Below are 19846 nucleotides of genomic sequence, written 5' to 3' on the forward strand. Positions count from 1 at the left end.
GAATCTTTGAATCTTTGAATCTTTGAAACTTTGAATCTTTGAAACTTTGAATCTTTGAATCTTTGAATCTTTGAATCTTTGAATCTTTGAAACTTTGAATCTTTGAATCTTTGAATCTTTGAATCTTTGAATTTTTGAATCTTTGAATCTTTGAATCTTTGAATCTTTGGAATCTTATCTAGATTTTGAGTAATATCCCATACAAGCAACATCTTCATCCCGACAAAAAAAAATGGCAATTCACGCTGAAGAAGCACCCAAAAATGTGAAATATCCCGTGGTGAACAACAGCACTGAACTGCTCCCACTCTGGTACCTGCTCATCCCGGGGGTGCACTCGACATTTTAATCAGACGTCCCTTTTTTCGGTCCAGTGACCGACCACAGCTCGAATCTTCCACAATAACCCCCGAAGGGACTGCGATAGTTTTTGCTGTTGGTGTAGTTTCCTAACATTTTGGATTTTCACTTTTTTTTTCTGCAGTCGGTTATATTTATGCTAGTTGGTTGGTTGGCTGGCCAAAATGGAGCTTATAACGCAGAATGCAAACAGAAGAAGCAAAAAACGAAATAAGCCACGTTCAATGCGAACGACGGTGAGTTGGGTTTTATTTTTGCTGAACATGAGCTGTTGCACCTGAGCGGAGCAACGTGAAATGGGGAGAACAAAAAATCTTTATGAAACTGGGCGAGACAGTCTGAAAACTGTGCAATTTTCAGGGATAAGGTAGCTAAAGGGCAACAAGGGGTAGAAAAACAGTGTCAACCGAAAGCAATATGAGCCAATATGACGTACTTAAAGCTGTTGAACCTAGCGTATTGGGAGTTATTTGGAAATTTAAACTTTGAATTTATCAAATTAAACGTAAAATGATTATATAAACAATCAAGATTAAATAATGTTCAATTAGATCTAGGGTTTTTTTTCTCAAAATTTATATTCCCTAAAAGAGCTAGCAAAATCTAAAAATATGTACCCTCCCTGCAAAGGCTTATGAATTGATCTCAGTTGAAAGGTTCTCCAAATCTCTGAATTGCAAATGTAACATCCTGGAACAGAATTGCTAAATTCTAATAAATACACAAATTGAAATTGAAAAAAATGTTTAATATTAATTTGCCTGCAACCTGTCTTTTTTTTAAATTATTATGCCAAAAAATGCGTTTTATTTCTCATGCTGATTTTTCTCACCGAAACCGATAAACTTAATAAATTATGGATATTTTATTGCGATATCAATCATGTCCGGCATATAAAAATAAATAAAACGACACATGAGGTTCCTACCAACCAGCATGATCCACCACCAAGAGGAAAGTTCCTCGAAATTTCCCACCACAGTCGCCGTTGTGTTATCTTGTCATAAAGTGCGTTTTGAAGAATTCAGGATTACTTTTGTCCAAACGTAATGCGTCTTGTAATGAGCTTTCATTTTTAACGATTTTCCTCTTTAGCCAAGCCACATTTTAAAACCAACTAGTCATTACCTAGTTTTATTGAGGTTTTATGCAAGCATCTTGATTGCTTTAAAGTTTTATTTCGGCATTTACCATATTACTAGCTGGGACATCGTACCCTCTTGGACCTGAGGGGCCCTGACAACGCCCCTGCCGGTTGGTCTTGGAGCCACGGCCGACAGGGGTGGGCACAGGGCCTCTTTTCTCGCGATGGCTAGATCAGCAAACAAGAGCTCGCAGTTCAAGGTCGGCTCGATTTCTCAGTAACCAAAGTAACAAGACACTAGATCACTCTTTAAACTACTTTTTATTCACTTACTGTGTGGATGTGTGTGTGTGTGTGTGTGTGTGTGTGTGGGGGGGGGGGGGGATCTTGCTGGGCTGGCGTTTACTGCTGCTCCTCGTCAGCGTCTCCACCCCGTGGACGACGCCAAGACTCGTCCTCCAGATTCAGCGTACTTCCGGGCCTCACGGTCGTCGTTGGCCATCGCGGAAGGGACGCCCGTTGCTCGCGCTGGAAACCTCGGCAATGCGCTCGTGCTCTGGACCAAGCGTGGCCCCTGGTTCTTGTGCAGCTCATTTCAGTTCTTCAAACTTGCATCGTGTAGACAGCTCCCTCGGACCACGTGGTACATATAACCTTCGAATGCTGGCGTACAGGCCACAGGGCTGGACTGTACAGGTGACTTGATGAGTCGGTGGGCTCCGGGGTCACTGGAGCGGCCACTAGACCACAGGTTGACCTTTGATGGTGTGGTCTGGTTCTGCGAGGCAGAACCACAAACGTAACTTTTAGTTCACAATTACGGGTCCTGTTGGGATTGCGCGTGGATTAGAACTCGCTATTATCGATCTGCAGACACCGATTTCCCTGGATATTCCCAACAGAAGCACTCTCATACCTGATTCGATCTTGTTCCCTAGTAGTAGATTCTCTTTTCAGCCATGCCCTAACCGGGCAGAATAGTGCAATCTGCACACTTTACTTAAAACGCTTGTTGGTCGACTTTCTGACCTTGTCGATCGCTGGCTGAAGTGGAAGAGAGCGCTCAAGATCAAGGGCATCAGAGAAGACCCCTCAGTCTCTCCCAGATTCGTTTATTCCCTTTTTCCTCTTGACCAGTGTCCACTCTCTTTCTTTCGGCTAACCCTTTTTCCCATGCAGCATTTGAGACTTGAGTGTGTTAACAAACGGTTGGCTACGGTTTGCAGATACAGTGTGTGCTTGATTTTACTCCCTGACCTTGCTCTGATTTTAATCTGTTTGTGTTGTATAATTTATTATTTTAATATTCACAATTAACATTAAGAAAAACATGCAAAACACAAACATCCCTACACGACAATTTTCCTACTATTGAAATACATTTCCCTACTCCTACCGGTTCTTATCGAACAGGAAAGATGATCAATCGCAACGGTAACAACCACAACCAATGAGCTAGCGCTCATAACAAGCTCTTACACCTCGAACCAAAAATCAGGTGAACATAAAAGCCAAATGGCTTTTAATACTGTTTTATGAAAAATTCAAAAGAATCTTGAAAACCCGAATGCCATGCCAAACAGTTTTATCGCATGCTTCTTTAAAACCATGGGTGTTTCAGCTGTCAAGTGTCATTAGGCATGCATAATGCTTACTTAAAACCATAAGATCCGAAAAAAGCATTTATCGCGGCCAAATAGTAGTGCATAAATATGGCGCTGAAGGCATGGCCTGATTGAATGTGGTTGACCGCCATCTTGGCAGAAAAAATAGAAAATAGCAATAAATGCCATAAAAATTGATGAAAACACACAAAAAAATCAAATCAAACTACTCGCTCTACAGCATTGCCTGGATGTAAACACACGTTATGCTAACTTTCAGACATAGCCATAGAAGTACAAAAATAATTTGATATTTTTTTTCAACTGCAATAATATATTTATTTTGTCATAAGATACTTTAAAAACAAAACCATTATTTTTAATGAAGCAACTTAATTTTTTAAGCTCTATCTCCCTCACATTCATCGATAGAATTTTAACCGGAGCTGAAATTGTGCCACCTTATGCGAGAAATAAACTCTCACATTAATTTAATTAGCTTCAATATAATTTATCACATGATCCTCATCAATGCTTGAAAAGGGATCTATCACTGAATGGGACTGCTCGATATTCGATAGAACTTTCTGTCAGCGATAATTTTTCAAAACAATGTTTGATCGCTGACACACAACGCCTATCATGATCGTCATTGCTTGGCGACGATCGGTGAACGTAAACACGAAGACGAAACGAACGAAAAATGAGCACCACTCAAACAGCCGGCCAAACGAGCCGGCTCGTGAGCCAGAATTGCCCGTTCGCGAGAAGTCGATCGTGTTAAAAACGAACAAAAAATAACCCAGCGATTGAAGTTACACCCCTATACCATCGCCTGGTTCGCAATCATAAGCCTGATAAACAAATTTCTAGCTTGAGACCTGGGTGCAGAATAGTTGTCCGCAAAGCGGCCTCAATTCAGAACTGTCAAAGTGGAACCAATTTACGTTCACAAAATAATACCAATAAGTGGCAAGTATTGTGATCGATCTATAATTTATTTTGTCAGGAATAAAAAAAAGTCGATGGCGTCGAGCTATTAAGGTTTTCGAAGTCGAAAGATCTTATGAACAGGTTTGAAATCGAGATTGGCATGATTCGTTGCTCGCATTTCAAAATCGCTATGTCTCATGCAAAACCTATGTTTATGACGCTTTTTGAAATGTTAGCGACGAATTATCAATAACTATGAATGGTACCTGCCAAATAATATTGGATAATCTTACTCCGATGTTATAACTGCACATCAAAGATACATAATCTCGGAATAACTGGTCCTGGACTGAATATTTCAATACCTATGGGACAATGGTCAACAGTATTTTTAGCGGAAATATACGCTATTGTGGAATGTACAGCAATCTGTTTAAAACGAAATTACAGATTTGCAAAAATATGTATCTTCTCAGACAGTCAAGCTGCCTTGAATGCATTAAAATCGCCAACATGCCAGTCCAGGCTTGTTTGGGAATGTAGAACACTTTTGAAACAATTAGCATCCAGAAACCGGGTACATCTGTACTGGGTCCCGGGTCACCGAGGAATAGATGGTAATGAAATAGCAGACCTTTTAGCAAGACGAGGTTCGGACGGGCATTTTATAGGCCCAGAACCATTCTGCGGAGTCTCGAAAAGCACACTTAATATGGAATTCACACAATTGGAGAAAAAGTTGATTCAGTTGAACTGGGTGAAAGCACACGATATGCGTCAGTCGAAAATGTTTATCGTCCCCTCCAAACAAAAATTCGCTCAACTCATGAATATGAATAAAAAATATCTCGGAATATACATCGGTCTCATAACAGGACACTGTCCGTCTAGATATCACCTGAAAAAAATTGGGCTCAGTCCAATTGATATCTGTCGGATTTGTAACTGTGAGACTGAAACATCAAAACATTTGATTTGCGAATGCAGCGCTGTTTCTGCAAAAAGAAGACGGATCTTCAATAAGGGCATAATAAGTCCAAATGATGTCTGGCTAGAAAACCCCGGCACAGTAGTTGATTTCATCCTAGAAATCTTGCCAAACTGGGGTACATCGCAGTGTCAGCCAATGACCGTAACCCTAAATGGTAACGTGTCATCCTGAAATTTGCGATAACAAAATGGGTATACCGCAATAGATCAACTCAATGGTCGCAGTGGTTCTAAACCCAACAAAAAAAAAAAAAAAACTTCCATTCAGTTGCTCTTCTGATTGACGAAATTCCACCCACTTTTGACATAATTTTTCATCACGTGGAAAACAAAAAAGGCCTCTTTTGGCCGCTCATCGTTTAGTATACGAAGAAAAAAATGGAATGCACTAAATTTTTCATCGAAAACATCAACATCAACAGATCCAAAATGTTTCAAAACAATTCAATTCAGCAGTAAAAAATGTGTCACGCTTGAGCTTGAACATAGCCTTCTACTTTGTTTATGTTTACAGCTGTAGTGCTGTTGTATTAGTGGGGAGCAGTGGGGAGCTTTCGAAAATCACGTTATGCATTCTACCTTTTCAGCACCCAGCTTGAGACGAACGGCTAGCACGAGGCGCTCGCGGCGAGAGCGAGAACGCGAATGAAAATGCGAGCGCGAGCGAGAAGAGAAAAGTACTAAAAAATTCTCTCCCTCGTTCGCGAACGAGAATTGCTTTCCTTCTTCTCGCTCGAATTCCTACAGTGTTTATTTATTGCCAGAATAAAACCTGTTTGGCATAAGACTTTTGAAGAAGTATGAAATGCCATTTTTCCACATAGTCCGATTTACGATGCCTTTTCGTCTTGTCGCAAGATTTTTCGTTTTTTTTTCGCGTGCGTGTGTGTGTGTCAAGGTGCGGCTAGCTCTGGTTGTCCTGATGACAGCTAGCCAGTCCGATTTGCGATGCCTTTTCGTGTGGTCGCTAGATTTTTCGCGTCCGTCGTCGGTGGTCAACAGCAACCAAACCCTATCATACCATTTCAGCTCGATAAACATCGTAACTCGACGTTTGCAATGTTAATCAGTAGCTCACTAACATCAAGCATTTGAAACTTTACGTGTTTTTTTTTTGTTTTTAAAAAGAGGGGTTTATCGTTGATTTGGGGAAGCTGTTACGACGTGGTGGCTGAAATGTTGGTTTTGGCTGATAGGTTTCATAGTGGTTGTGACGGATACGATAAAACCTAGAATGTTACTTGGGAAAAGTGTTTCCACGGCTACGTCACGACTGTCATCCAAATACAAAGCGAGCGAGTTATTGGCGCGTGGCGTTTGAAAAGGTCGTATGCTGCGCATCGGTCATAATTTTTCTTCTAAAAGATAAAGACTCGGGTGGGTTTTCAAAACACACACTTCTATTCGTTTTTTCCAAATTGAAATAAAATTTCATTTATTTCTAGTTTGGGGCACTTACGAGTGTGGTTGTTGAACAATCTTAAAAAAAAAATGGTTTTCGTAAATAGGTCGAATACCGGAGCAAAAAAAAAGTTTACTTTTGGCTCTTACCTACGTCTTGTTGAAAACTAAACCGAGATTTATATTTAGTTTCGGATTTGAAATAGGAAACCAGGATTAATTTAAGACTGAATAAGTATTCTAAATGCTCAAACCAAAGAAAAATCAAATGTGATTTATTTTTTTAGTATCGATTGTATAGTCAAGTAGAACTTTGTAATATTCTGATCTAATATTCTAATAAATGTTAAATGTGGAAAAAATTACGTAGTACTTCTAATCATCTCAAATGTAAAAGCAAAAGATAGTGAAAATTTACAATAAAATATTTTGGAAAAATAATTATGTTTATATTTTATCCGACCTTTTCAAAAACCACATGTAAACAATATTGACAGCGCCTCTAGTGGTGACTACAGGAAACTGAATGCGTGTCAGATCCTTGAACATTTCAGAAACAAATCTTTCATCTCTTGTGACAACCGATCACTACGGCGACGACGACGCTGTGCCCGGAGCTGCGTCACCGAAAATGTTCGCACGAATGTTTTAAGGCTCACTCGGCACTTGCCGGTGCTTGACAGTATACTCGCCCTCTTCATACACTTTCTCTACATTTTCTTCCGTTTTACCAAAGTACCAAAGTGGTAATGAATAATTTATTTTTTTCGTATGTTTATTGGTGTGACTTCCGCAGCGGTTGCTTCCACCCAACGTTACTTACCATGAGAAATTGGGAAATTATCACGTGTCAAAAGTAAAAAAAAAAACAAAACTCATAAAACAGTCAAATGTCAAACGCAGCATGCTTTGGAAACCCCCATCAAAAGTGTCAATAATAGGGATGTTTCCCCTTCTCAAATTAATCTGTGAGCAGAAAATCGACACATTTTTGGCCTCTTTTTTCCGGGGGTCAACCTCCCGGTGGCAGTAATTTCCTGAACACAAAAAGTGCGTAAAGCATTGTAATGATGGCTTCTGGTTTGGTACCAAGCGATCAGCTGCGTGTCACTTATCGCTGGAGGGGGTTTTCCGGGGAAAGGACAATCCGTCATTAGTGTTGCAACCGTTCCTTCTTGGTGCAGTTCAATGGGAGGTGCGAGTGACTTTCTGAAAGTTTTTTTTTTTGTAGGGGAGGTTTGGTAATTTTAGCAATAATTCAAAAATTAAATCATTTTGAGATTAAAGCCTATTCATTATTTCCTATGTGTTAAGTTTTGACTGCTAAGTTGGAATAAATGTCTGTTAGTTAAAGCATCTTTTGTTAAACATTTGAATATTTGAAAACATTTTTCATCCTTCCATATTTCAAAAACCCAATTACCAATTAGTCATTGTTCTCCATCCCAAGGAAGAAAGTAATTTATCATAACCTCATAAAAACGACCTCCCAACCACCAACAAAAAAACAATAACACTCCAACGAACCACATCCGCAAAACCCTCAAACTTGAGACTGTCTGGGCTTAGGATTAGCATGTTACGTGAGTGCAAAACACATGCCCTGCTCCCCTTTCTCCTGGTGAAGCTTCTCAACGAAAAGTGTAATTTTCCAGGTCGTAAAAATGGTACTTCACCCATTTTGACGGCGGCTCTCCCCTCTCTCTAGTGCTCGTAAAATATGCTTTTATGACGCATTATCTCGTGGAAATTCGTTTCATTTCATCTTCTACGAGGAAGAGTGTATGCAACCGTGGTATCAACCTGAAGTCTACACTCTCTTGAACCCCCTCGAAATTCGCTGATCCCGATATTTGTATTCCTGACAGAAGCTTACGCTGACTTGACTCCCGGGGATTACCCAGCGGGAGAACCGTGCGCGCACGTGTTGCCAAAAAACTTCAAACGCTAATAACGGAGTTGTTCTTGTCATTTTTATGGTTTCTGCAGAACGATTATTTTTTCTACAAGGATTTTTTTTTCGAAATTTAAGTAAAACGTCTCAATGCAAACCAAAACATTTTTTTTTAAATAATAAGGCATTTTTTAACTTAGTAACAAAATCAGCAGAAATAATCAATTTCAGAGAAAGGTCCTTCAACTTGCACTCCGAGAGGAAATTCACGCTGGGAACAAAGAAACTCCAGAAGACAACCAGCACCGTCATCGTCGTTATACTCAACATTTCATGTTGAAAATGCTTGAAGAAGTATTAGACGCCACAAGCCTGATATCCATTTTGATAGGGAGTGAAAGTTTTCAGATTGTGTGTTGAAAAAAGGACTTTTAGGACAACTGAAATAATTTATTTACGAAAAGACTCAAACATTGTATTGTCTAATTTTGAAATGCCTAATTTCTCTACGTTTTCGCAAATCAACATTGAATTTATTGTCGATTTGATCCCTATTGTTCAAACAAGCCATTTTGCATCATTGATTTCCCAATAAAAGTCTTCAGACAAATTAGGGTCTTTGTCTGTCTTCTGTCTGTTTTATCTGTCTTCGAAAAAAATGCTTGAAAAAATGAAAAAACTAAAAATTCCAAAAAAATTTTAAGATGGAAAATTTAATTTGGAACCAAAAAGGTTATTTATGAAATTATGATAAAGTTAGAGTTTTAGCTAAAAGTTAAGTTTTTTTTTTGAAAAATATGTCTTTTTTCTCAAAATTTGCAAAAAAGTCCTTCCTCGTCCTGTTCAAATTTTCTTTTGAAGATTATCAGACATTTTTGATTCGACTTCGGTTGTAGAGATGTGGTCTTGCAAAGATATAAAATCATTTAAAACATTCTCAGTGTTACCCATTGAGTCCTCAATTTTTCAATGATTTCCTAACACTCCTCCGTCCAAGGTGGCGGTAAACTTTCACAAAACTACGTTAAACTACAGAAACGTTATAAATCCCTCATTTTATGACGAGAACTTTAAATTTATCGCAATAACTTATGTATTTTATTGAGAGAAAAGTTGAAACGGGTTCCAAACAAATGTTTCTAAACATTGCACTACATGTTTACGTCCTAAATACTACATTTTTTTTCACAAAACTGCATACATTTAAGAAATTCTAAATATTTTCAATGAACCGGAAAATTTATTATGGAATAAACCTACTTTTTCTACGTGAAAATATTCAACTATATCATCAACTTGTTTCAATAATATTTTTCCCAATTTCGCTATCAAAATACTATAAAATTTTACACAAAGCTACGTCAAATACAGAAAATTTTATGCTTTTGAAATGGTCTTAATTTTTAAATACATTTTGAGTGTGTTTTAATCCCAAATTCTACAAAATTTTACCAAAACCACGTAAAAACAGAAATTGTTAAACATTCGTGTTTAACTTCATCTTTTTCACAGTAATATTATTGATTTCTTTTTTGAAAGTGTTTTTTTTTCTTCCAATACACTTCAATATTTAACCAAAACTACTTAAAATACCAATTTTTTTTTTTTTACTTTTTAAAGAATTTTATCTGCATCATTTAAAATCATTAATAGTATGAATATGTAAAAAATCATCAAAATTTCAAAAAGTTTGTTTTATTCATAAATACTACGAAACTTTATCAAAACTACGAAAAATACAAAAGTTCAGGAAATTTTAAACTTTTTTAGAAACTTTGCAAAACTTGATAAAATACGGAATATTTTAATCCTTACCATTGAGCTTCTATAGCTTCATTGTAAAACAGTTAATTTTTTTATGAAAATGTTTCAAATCATATAGAGTACCGTCAACAGGGGTGACATTGGGTCATACAAATGAAAAACAATTCAATCTAATCAACATTGAACAAATTACGTTGGATAATTTTTTAATAAAGTTATGCTAACATGAAACAAGTTCAAACCTGAGCAGTTGTCAGGTATTTTGCAAAAAAATACTGATTTTTCTTTTGTTTTGTTTTTATTTGTATGAAACATTTATGCCTTATGTCAAAATAAGCCGTTTTTCGTCATTAATTTGTTCATACGCATTCGGGGGCAGTACACAGAAAAGTTTTATAAAAACAACCGAAAATCTGTATCTCTCTTTTTTTTTAAACCTTTCCAAGGTCCTCAAATCGCTCGAAATTCCCTTCTCGAATTACAAATTTTCGAACAAAGAACAAAGAACAAAGAACAAAGAACAAAGAACAAAGAACAAAGAACAAAGAACAAAGAACAAAGAACAAAGAACAAAGAACAAAGAACAAAGAACAAAGAACAAAGAACAAAGAACAAAGAACAAAGAACAAAGAACAAAGAACAAAGAACAAAGAACAAAGAACAAAGAACAAAGAACAAAGAACAAAGAACAAAGAACAAAAAACAAAGAACAAAGAACAAAGAACAAAGAACAAAGAACAAAGAACAAAGAACAAAGAACAAAGAACAAAGAACAAAGAACAAAGAACAAAGAACAAAGAACAAAGAACAAAGAACAAAGAACAAAGAACAAAGAACAAAGAACAAAGAACAAAGAACAAAGAACAAAGAACAAAGAACAAAGAACAAAGAACAAAGAACAAAGAACAAAGAACAAAGAACAAAGAACAAAGAACAAAGAACAAAGAACAAAGAACAAAGAACAAAGAACAAAGAACAAAGAACAAAGAACAAAGAACAAAGAACAAAGAACAAAGAACAAAGAACAAAGAACAAAGAACAAAGAACAAAGAACAAAGAACAAAGAACAAAGAACAAAGAACAAAGAACAAAGAACAAAGAACAAAGAACAAAGAACAAAGAACAAAGAACAAAGAACAAAGAACAAAGAACAAAGAACAAAGAACAAAGAACAAAGAACAAAGAACAAAGAACAAAGAACAAAGAACAAAGAACAAAGAACAAAGAACAAAGAACAAAGAACAAAGAACAAAGAACAAAGAACAAAGAACAAAGAACAAAGAACAAAGAACAAAGAACAAAGAACAAAGAACAAAGAACAAAGAACAAAGAACAAAGAACAAAGAACAAAGAACAAAGAACAAAGAACAAAGAACAAAGAACAAAGAACAAAGAACAAAGAACAAAGAACAAAGAACAAAGAACAAAGAACAAAGAACAAAGAACAAAGAACAAAGAACAAAGAACAAAGAACAAAGAACAAAGAACAAAGAACAAAGAACAAAGAACAAAGAACAAAGAACAAAGAACAAAGAACAAAGAACAAAGAACAAAGAACAAAGAACAAAGAACAAAGAACAAAGAACAAAGAACAAAGAACAAAGAACAAAGAACAAAGAACAAAGAACAAAGAACAAAGAACAAAGAACAAATAATATACTAGAATATACTAGGCATAATGCACAACTGATTCTTTGAAAAATGAAGGTTTAAAAATGTTTTTAAGTATCATCAAATAAATATGTAGTTAATTAAATCATTTTTCTTCGACTTCTAATAATTTCACCATCCTCTCAGGATTTCAAGTAAACATCTCCGTTACAACCAAGAAAATTTCATCATCCCATCTTGTTTACCCAGAAATGTCGGTACCTTAAACGTGCGGTGTGGCTGCTAAATGAGCTGGTATTAATCACTTTGACGGCTTCTTTCCAAAGTTCGCAATATACCCTGTGAAACATCTTGAACCCGAAAAAGGCAGCGATCCTTGCTAGGATGCACGGCGAAAGTGATGTTGTTGTTTTATTTTCGTCTTTTCAAGGTAATAAAAGTCAACGTTTTTCTTCCGCATGATGGGCCCGCACCTCCCACATCGATTGAAGGAGCAGCCCTTAAGTGTCAAAGTGGCACCTGAGGGATCGATAATAATTACCTGAACCTGAGAGGGATGAACGGTTATTGCCGGGTTTATGGGATCTACGTGATTAAGCAGTTTGGATTGTTAACAGTAAATAAAGTTTTAAATTTGAAGGTTTATTTCTGCAACAATTCATGTGGAAAAATTGGAATTTCACATTTAAAAGATACCGTCAGTGGGGGTGACATTGGGTCTGGGTGGTGTGATTGGGTCAAATTCTGTTAGAAGGGTTGTGTAGGGGGCATCTTAAGATGACTTCGCTGAAAAAATCTCGTTCCTAGAGCAAATCCTGTTATTTTGACAGCTGTCTTTGAAAATCTCCACTTCAATTATTGTAGCATGTCAATACGATTCCCTCGAACAAGAAACACTGTTGGATGACTTGTTTTTACCATATCGTTGTATTTGAGCATCATTTTAGTTTCATTCGACCCAATGTCACCCCCTCTAAGGGGTGAGATTGGGTCAATTTTCAAACTATTGGCATTTAAGGTAGTGTTCATCAAAATTCACCATATTTTGGGAAAATGTTAGTAAACTATCTAAGAACAAATCTGTGTTGGAAGATTTTCGATGTTATTTAAATTGTTTTTGTTATTAAGTAATTACGAGAGGTGTATCGTTTTTTGACCCATAGTCACCCCCACTGACGGTACCATTATATATTTTTAAATGTATTTTAAACCTTAAAAAAGTCTAGTAAAAGTCTAGGAGTGTTGCCATCCGATTGACAATTTACGCTGAGTTTGACCCAATTTCAAAGAAGAAGAACAAAAAGATCTTCTCTTCAAACGGCACAACATTAAACTTTACGAATCTCTACTTGATGACGGTATTTTTATGGAGAGGGACCAACAATTTTCATTCCTGTCAGTCCATCGCTTCAGGACAATCTTGCCACACCCCCCCTCTAAACGGACAAGGGAGAAACCCCCGCTCGTGGGACTTTGAAGAGATTTTCACCGAACGACGACCAAGGTGTCAAATGAAGGCAATTCTGCCACCTCAGGGAGAGGGGCATCATTTAGTTATGATATTGGCTGATTTATGGGCAGAAAGGGCCAGCGCCGTTAATGGAACTGATAATGAAGAAACATTGGAGGCTGGGATTAGAGCGGTTTGCTGGCAGCACTGATAAGGAGAGGGGGGGGGAGGGAGGAAAATCTGAGAAGCAAAACGTGAATTTCCGCGTGATGAGTCAATTAATGGTGAGATTTATATTTTCTCCACTTTTTTTTATTTGCAGGTTTTTGCGGTTAAAAGGCTTGGGTGAAGTTAATCATCGCACAGGTGAGTAATGGGAAGTTTTAAAGGGATTATGAAAATGAATATGCTGCGAGAATGAGGTTTGAATTGTGATTGCTGTCTTCTTATTTTAGAAAGACATTAGAACTGGGCAACAAGTTTCTACTAATTTTTTTTGTAAATTAAGTCGTTTCAATATTGAAAATCATCTAATTAGGTAGAATTAACGGCCCTGTCAAAATTGTTTAAAATTTGCTCACAGTTTCATAGTAATTTGATAAAATACCGTTATACCAAAATAATATCAAAATTTGGTGTCCGATCATTGCACAGTGGTCCAGAACGAAAAATCAAATGGGAAATGGATTTCCCGAAAAATGGTGACGTTTTGGAGTTTTGGTGTCTTCAGAAGAGTTGGTGCAAATGGAAAAGGGTAACTTTTGGTTTGGTTCAAAATTAGGGTGTTTCACGATTAAGGTGGTTTTGATAATTTAACTTTTCAGACTATATTTTTCGGATTATTTTCGTTTTCTAGAAAGTTGTTGGGCATGCCAATTCAAGTAACTTTGTCGAAGACACCAAAATTTTATCTCGTAATCTACGCCTTCTACGACCAAATTTAGAGAAAGCATCTGAGCAAACCTTCAAAAATCCTTCAACCTTCAAAAATTCAAAAATTAAATTTTAGAGAAATGTATTATTTAGAGCACTTTAAAAACGAGCATTTTTATTCTCTGACAAGTAAATTTGGACTTCAGGGTCTAAAGTTACAGCCATTTTAAGGTAAAAAAGATGCAAATTTAATACTCAAATATCTCGAAAAGGCGCAACCCAAATTTTAACTTAGAACATTTGAAAATAAAACACAAATTATCAGGTCATTTTTCAAACATCATTCATTAATATTCTGAATCGACCAAATCGACGTATACATCATTCGAAACCAATTGAATGATACAAAAGTTAAACCTCGACCATAACATATGTGTTCGGTAGAGTGCCCAGAATATGAGACTTTTACTCAAAAACCCAAACCCTCTACTAGCTGAATATTTTTCCTTGAGCTATATTAGGATTTTGGGCTCGAAGGGGATTTATGGGAAAGTTTATGGGAAACCCAATTTTCTTCAGGTTTGGCAGGGTGCGCTACTTCCATCCAAATATTCCCAAAAATGAGATGATCATTGAAAATTTAACTTTGTAGAACACACCAAAGCTGCAAAACTTGATCCAAAAAAGTTGTTAGAGATTTAACATAGTCATTTTTGTATGAAAAACTTTGTTTTACCAGACTCGGGAATCAATGGTCATGCATTAATTTGAGTGTCAAATTTTAATATGATATTGTAAGAACAACAAATAAGTCTGCTTATATTTTTCTGTGAATAAAACAAATCATTGATGAAAGCAGTGACAGTTACATCAAGACATCAATACGGTAAGTAAAGCATTTTTAATTAATTTTAAAACTCATTTCAAATGCTGAAGAGCAAAGCAGAAAAATAAATTTAACGATGTTGCATGTTTATACAAATCTATTGAAAAGCATTCCATAATTATCCAAGCCAAAAAAAAAGAAGACCAATTCTCTACAAAATCGGTCGAATTCGATTTCGACCATTTATATTTATGTATTTTTTGTATTTGCCTCAAACTTTGTGCGGGGCCTTCTTTATGACCAATGGCCATTTTGTGTCATTGGATCACCCATTCAAGTCTCCATAAAATGTTGGCAGTTGTTCACACAAAAATGAAACGTACATATTCGAAAATCTGTAATTTTGTTTTACTTGTTTGAAACTTTACGCATAGAGACAAAAAAAACACAACTTTTGAGCCATAGAAAAGACAGCAGTTTTGCCGCCGAATTTTGATTTATTGAAAAAAAATGCTTTTTGTAAAAAAAAATAGACATTACTTAATGTTAAATCAATTTTTCAAGATATTGTCACTTAAAATTTAATTGAACTTAAAAATCTCGTTTTTCAATTTTCAGAAATAGTAAACATATTTTTTTAAAGAAAGTTCAAAAAATTTCCAATAAATCTGCCTAAAAGACATTGAAGAATGGACCTATCGTTGCTGAAATACAGCGAATAAAAGAAGAAAAACAAGACAATTGAAGTATTTTTAAGTCTCATTCAAGCATTTCCACATTTTCTAATCCCAATGTCTCAGAAACTAATGGACCAATTTTCAATGATTTTTTAACATGTCGACGTCGTCGTGCTATCTTGTCGCACCCGCCATTTCGACGTTCCAAGAACAACGCGTTTTAATGTTTGACCTTGAATAAACAAAAACGAGAGCACGCAATGTAAACAATAACAAACACGTTTTGTTTGGCTGACCATTATGTGCATTGTCCCGAAGTTGAAGTTGGTTGCTCGAGTCCCGAGTTATAATTACAAATGTCTACGGGAGTCTAACTCGTACGTGTGTCAAACGCGTTCTGACCTGAAATCCCTTTGGCCAGTTGTCGCACTTACATCAATTTTCAGAGAGTGACAAGATAGCACGACAAGATTGAAACTACTTTCATGTGTGATATGACAAAAATGCACGGAGTTTTTTCGGGTTTTGTTGAAAATCTCAGGATTGAAATCGAATTTTGGGGATCTGTGAAAGTCAAAAGGTGAGGCATTGTGAGCTGCACAAAATGTCGTTCTTAACTGAATTTAGCTCAAAATGCACGTACCGTAAACCGGGGTGACTTTGATAGGATTTCAATTTGTTTCTAGAATATTTTCCAACAGGTAAGGGTTTTCTCAATATTATTATTTTTAAAGCATGTACTGGGGTAGGCCACACAAAGTCCATGCACAATTTTGGAAAAAAAGTTTTTTCAATAGTGTTTAGAAAAATAGTTACGTTAAAAATTCTTAGTTTTAATTCCGGGGTGACTTTGATAGTCATAGTTTTTCTTGTTAAAATCATATTTAAGATGTTCAAGCTTTATTTTTACCGTTAAATGTACCATCACTAAAGTAGCTGATATAGTTTATAAGAAAAAAATCAATGTTTATGTTAAGTTAACTAAGTTCATAAGCTTTTTCAACAAAAATACATATAAATTTTAGGTAAAATTGTTAAAAAGTCGGAATTTTGCCTGAAATTTGTTAAAACTAGTTTTGTTTGTAAAATTATCGATTTATATTGCATTTTATACTGAATTCGAAGCACGAATCACAAGTTTTCACATTTTACATGAAATTTGTTCAACTGAACTTGCCTATAAATTAGGAGATTTTTTTTAATTGTGTTTCAAAAACACATATTATTTATTATTTACAAACTTATTTAACCTTCTCCTAGTGGAAAATTGTCCAAAGAATCCGAAAATGCATTCCGTTTTCCGATTAAAAATCATGTTCATTGAGAAAATCATGACACTTAGAGAAGTTTAAAATAATGACTTTCATCAACATTTTCTTAACTATAGTTAACTAACTTTTTAAACTTGTCAACATTTTATGAAAAGTTCTTCTTGAGGTACTTTGAACACTTCTCTATCACGGTCAGTATGTTTCTAAACTATTCCTTACGTATTTTAATTGTACTCTTCATTTTGCGGAAAAATCGCAAACCTATCAAAGTCACCCCGGCTATCAAAGTCACCCCGTTTTACGGTACGACAAGTTAGCACGACGGCGACGCTGTGTCAAATTTTTTGATTGATTTAGAATCAAGATAAACATTTCAAAAGGGTCAAGCATGCAATCCCAAGTAGCACTCATAACTTGTCGACTGTTGAATAACAGTTAGACAGTTGTTTTTGATCAACATACGAGAAAAAACTTCAACATAAGTTAAATAATATATTATTCAACTACTTGCTTAACTGACTTATGTAACTATTGAGTTTTGTGTGACAAAAGTGTTAAAAAAAGTAGGAAACGGGAATTTTTCTGTTAAACTTAAACATTAGATGGCTAATTACTTGAAAATGGTAGACTTTTTCAAAAAATGTTTAGAGTACTTTTCGATTGCAAATTAGATTTTACAAAAAAAAACTTAAGCCAGCATATTTTGACCAAAAGTTGTGGATTTTGTCAACTGAAACATATTAAAAAATCGACATTTAAAAATTACAGATTTTGGGATTGGTTTTCCTTTAGAGCAATTCCAGCTCAAATCAGGATTTTTTCTGGTACTTTTGTACCCGACCCTCTCCGATTTCAATGAAACTTTGTAGACATGTTATCCTGAGCCTATATAAGCCATTTTTTGTGTATATGGAGCCAATAGCACTCGAGAATAACAATTGAGAAGGGCGTAAGGTATTTAAATATTGTAGTATTTTGCAATTTAAAAATTACTGTATCTCGAAGCCGTTGCATCGTATCAAAAAGTGGTCAAAGACAAACTTGTAGGAAATTGGACGGGCTTTCTGATAAAAATACACTGAAACAAAAATACACGCCTTTTTTATGTCATTTTTCAATTTTTAAGTTTAAAAGTTAAATTTGAAGGTGTTGTCACGATTTTTTTTCGCTCAAAATTTTTGAGGAGATACCCTAAGATGTTACCAAAAGACTGACGAAAAATGCAGGATGGTATGTCTCTCCTAAAAAAAATACAAAAATCATTTACTGAAACTGTTTTTTTGAAAAGTGGTCTAAACGTCAAAATTTTTAAAAACCAGTAGTGGGAATCGATTCCCCAGATAATTTTACATAAAAGTCTCCATATTGACCATTGTCCTATGTCCAATCCTTGGGAAGATACAGAAGTTTTAAAAATAAAAATGTTGAAAAAACGGGATTTTTTGTGGTTTTTGGCATTTTCTATATGACAGACTTGGTTTTTCAGTCTCGTAAATATTTTTACCGGAAAGCTCGTCCAATTTCCCATAAGTTTGCCTTTGACAGCTTTTTGATTTATATCGTTTTTATATTTACGTAATCAAATTTACTATCCTGGTTTCTACCACACTGAAAAAAATATTCTATTTTCAGTTATAAGCAATGTAATTAAGCTTATATCTGTAAGCCCTTACATCCAATTGAAATGCTGTCAATGGCAAACTTATGGGAAATTAGACGAGCTTTCCGTTAAAAATATTTACGAGACTGAAAAACCAAGTCTGTCATATAGAAATTGTCAAAAACCACCAAAAATCCCGTTTTTTCAACATTTTTATTTTTAAAACCGCTGTATCTTCCCAAGGATTGGACATAGGACAATGGTCAATACGGAGACTTTTATGTAAAATTGTCTGGAGAATCGATTCCCACTACCGGTTTTTTTTAAAATTTTGACGTTTAGACCACTTTTCAAAAAAACAGTTTTAGTAAATGATTTTTGTATTTTTTTAGGAGAGACATACCATCCTGCATTTTTCATCAGTCTTTTAGTAACATTTTAGGCTATTTCCTCAAAAATTTTGAGCGAAAAAAAATCGCGACATCACCTTCAAATTTAACTTTTAAACATAAAAATCGAAAAATCTTATAGACGTGTCGTGTATTTTTGTTTCAGTGTATTTTTTTCAGAAAGCCCGTCCAATTTCCTACAAGTTTGTCTTTGACCACTTTTTGATACGACGCAACGGCTTCGAGATACAGTAATTTTTAAATTACAGAATACAAAAATATTTAAATACCTTACGCCCTTCTCAAATGTTATTCTCGAGTACTATTTGCTCCATATGCACAAAAATGGCTTATATAGGCCTAGGATAACATGTCTACAAAGTTTCATTGAAATCGGAGAGGGTCGGGTACAATAGTATCAGAAAAATTCCTGATTTGAGCTGGAATTGCTCTTTATAAAAAATAAAAATCGGTAAAACAAATCGAGTGCGTATCATATCTGAATAGTTCTCATCAATAACTGCATCTTTGCTGAAGAGACCAATTCGATCAGAAAATGTCTTCAAAAGTTACAGATTCTCGAATGTGTACGCACCATTTTTGTATGGAGACTTGTATAGATGAACCAATGACAAAAATGGCTTCCCCCAAAAAGTATGAGCCAAATAAAAAATACAAAAAATGGAAATCGACCGATTTCATAGATAATTTTTGGAATTCTTTATCCTTCCAAAACCAAACTTTTTCTAGATTATATTAGATAAAATTAATTTTGTTCTCGACCAGTAAGGCACACAGATAAAAAAGTTAAATTTTTGGAGGTAAAACATTGATTGAAATTTTGTTTAACATTACTTTTTTATGTAATTTTACCCAAAGTAATGTGTCAAGAAATGAAATTCAACAGAAATATAAAACTGAAATTTCAACAATACCTGATTTTTTTCAGTTTTTGTTAATTTTCACATTTTTACAGATTAATCTAAATAGTACAAGAAACTGGTAATATTCAGCCATTAAATCACAGCAACAGTACTCGATTTCTGCTCATTTTGTTTTCATATTTATTTGACTATTATTTAACATTGCCGGAAAAAATTAAACGTCAAAGATATGTTT

At 35.2% G+C, this 19846-nt stretch overlaps 1 protein-coding gene across 2 annotated transcripts in view; it reads left to right on the top strand.

The window, feature by feature from the left end:
• The window catches only part of LOC120413043 (protein tincar), a 385369-nt gene that overhangs the window by 58780 nt on the left and 306743 nt on the right, over window positions 1-19846 (top strand). The window contains exon 2 of one of the 2 annotated variants that reach the window (XM_052709629.1): window positions 13414-13457. The exons of the other annotated variant lie outside the window; for it this stretch is intronic. The gene's annotated coding sequence lies outside the window, so the exon portion shown is untranslated. The remainder of the gene's footprint in view (window positions 1-13413; window positions 13458-19846) is intronic. 2 annotated transcript variants of the gene reach the window in all.

Source organism: Culex pipiens, chromosome 3, assembly GCF_016801865.2.
Source record: "Culex pipiens pallens isolate TS chromosome 3, TS_CPP_V2, whole genome shotgun sequence".
Taxonomy (NCBI): Eukaryota; Metazoa; Arthropoda; class Insecta; order Diptera; family Culicidae; genus Culex; species Culex pipiens.